General features: G+C 38.0%; 2 protein-coding genes across 2 annotated transcripts in view; one reads left to right on the top strand and one right to left on the bottom strand.

Moving 5' to 3' along the window:
* The window catches only part of dbe (KRR1 small subunit processome component homolog dbe), a 62,565-nt gene extending 62,153 nt beyond the window's left edge, over positions 1-412 (bottom strand). The window contains exon 1 of the mRNA XM_068355544.1: positions 391-412. The gene's annotated coding sequence lies outside the window, so the exon portion shown is untranslated. The remainder of the gene's footprint in view (positions 1-390) is intronic.
* Positions 1-2,500, top strand: part of LOC137624593 (fibrinogen C domain-containing protein 1-like) — a 25,640-nt gene that overhangs the window by 6,072 nt on the left and 17,068 nt on the right. The gene's annotated exons all lie outside the window — the stretch shown is intronic.

The raw sequence follows: 2,500 nt of genomic DNA on the forward strand, positions 1-2,500 counted from the left end.
ATAAAGATGATTGAGCACGTATAGTAAAAATGTCCGTGTCTAAGAACCAATTTAATTACTACACTATAAACCACATTATTCATTGCTTCTAATTGTTAAACATGAGTATGTTGAAACTCGAATATGAAACCCTATCAGATAAATAAGTTATCAATAAATGAACGATGCCATTGATACATACAGAAGGATCTAGTGTGACATTGAAACAGTCTAAGTCTATTGAATTGATAATGAGTTAGGAGTAATAAGTTGACAGTGTGTGGCGATAGACCAAGTTTGACTTGTCAATAGACGGGTAAGTCGCTTTATTTAAAATGTTCTTTGGTCCTCCAAAGCATAGTTAGATAATGAAAGTATTAGAATATACATTTAAAATGACTATCAACTCACCTAGTTAAAAGGGAGACAGCCTTCTAAAATACTTCATTCAGCCGGGCTCAGTACCAGGAACGTTTGAAAACCTACAATGTTTACATCTGACACAACGCTTCTTCTTCTACCTTTTACAACTGACGCAACGCTTCCTCTACCTTTTACAACTGACGAAGATTTATTAAAGGAAATGGCCCTCTGCCTTATATCAGAGAAATGTATGTGGATAAGGCATCCCTTGTGATGAAAGCAAGATTAAATATGCTCAACTTAAAAGCAAATTTCAGGGGAAAATATGATGACAATTTGTGTGACTTGTGCAAAGAGGAAGAAGACACTACCGAACATTTATTTTTATGCCCAAAGTTAGAACAGCTAAAGAATGTAGAAATAAGTTTAGGTACGCTGAAAAATCCTAGCAGGGATCTGGCTGCATTTATAGGTAGGGCAATGCATATAAAAGAAGAGTTTAAGAAGTCCAAACTGATTACCACAATAGGTTGCCAAAACTGATGATAGCAAGATGTTATCCTATCTAATTTCAAGGTAGAAGGGAATAAAAGTAAAGATTGAGAACCTCACTATGATATTAATTTATCTAAGGCACAGGTGATATAAACTTAATAACAATAATAAGAATAAGCTTAGAAGCTTTGCGCCTATCTATAAAGAGATAGAGTGCCCGCAAACTTATTTTGCGGAGTGAGCAATAAGGAACCAGGAACCAGGAACTTTTACACCTGACGCAACGCTTCTTCGTCTACCTTTTACAACTGACGCAACGCTTCTTCTTCTACCTTTTATAACTGACGCAACGCTTCTTCTTATACCTTTTATAACTGACGCAATGCTTCTTCTTCTACGTTTTACAACTGACGCAACGCTTCTTCTACCTTTTACAACTGACGCAACGCTTCTTCTTCTACCTTTTACAACTGACGCAACGTTTCTACCTTTTACAACTGACGCAACGCTTCTTCTTTTACCTTTTACAACTGACGCAACGCTTCTTCTTCTACCTTTTACAACTGACGCAACGCTTATTCTTCTACCTTTTACAACTGACACAACGCTTCTTCTTTTACCTTTTACAACTGACGCAACGCTTCTTCTTCTACCTTTTACAACTGACGCAACGCTTCTTCTTCTACCTTTTACAGCTGACGCAACGTTTCTTCTTCTACCTTTTACAACTGACGCAACGCTTCTTCTTTTACCTTTTACAACTGACGCAACGCTTCTTCTTTTACCTTTTACAACTGACGCAACGCTTATTCTTCTACCTTTTACAACTGACGCAACGTTTCTTCTTCTACCTTTTACAACTGACGCAACGCTTATTCTTCTACCTTTTACAACTGACACAACGCTTCTTCTTTTACCTTTTACAACTGACGCAACGCTTCTTCTTTTACCTTTTACAACTGACGCAACGCTTATTCTTCTACCTTTTACAACTGACACAACGCTTCTTCTTTTACCTTTTACAACTGACACAACGCTTCTTCTTTTACCTTTTACAACTGACGCAACGCTTCTTCTTTTACCTTTTACAACTGACGCAACGCTTCTTCTTCCACCTTTTACAACTGACGCAACGCTTCTTCTTCTACCTTTTACAGCTGACGCAACGTTTCTTCTTCTACCTTTTACAACTGACGCAACGCTTCTTCTTTTACCTTTTACAACTGACGCAACGCTTCTTCTTTTACCTTTTACAACTGACGCAACGCTTCTTCTTCTACCTTTTACAACTGACGCAACGTTTCTTCTTCTACCTTTTACAACTGACGCAACGCTTATTCTTCTACCTTTTACAACTGACACAACGCTTCTTCTTTTACCTTTTACAACTGACGCAACGCTTCTTCTTTTACCTTTTACAACTGACGCAACGCTTATTCTTCTACCTTTTACAACTGACACAACGCTTCTTCTTTTACCTTTTACAACTGACGCAACGCTTCTTCTTTTACCTTTTACAACTGACGCAACGCTTCTTCTTCTACCTTTTACAACTGACGCAACGCTTCTTCTTCTACCTTTTACAGCTGACGCAACGTTTCTTCTTCTACCTTTTACAACTGACGCAACGCTTCTTCTTCTACCTTTTACAACTGACGCAACG

The sequence above is a fragment of the Palaemon carinicauda genome, chromosome 31 (genome assembly GCF_036898095.1).
Source record: "Palaemon carinicauda isolate YSFRI2023 chromosome 31, ASM3689809v2, whole genome shotgun sequence".
In the NCBI taxonomy this organism is placed as follows: Eukaryota; Metazoa; Arthropoda; class Malacostraca; order Decapoda; family Palaemonidae; genus Palaemon; species Palaemon carinicauda.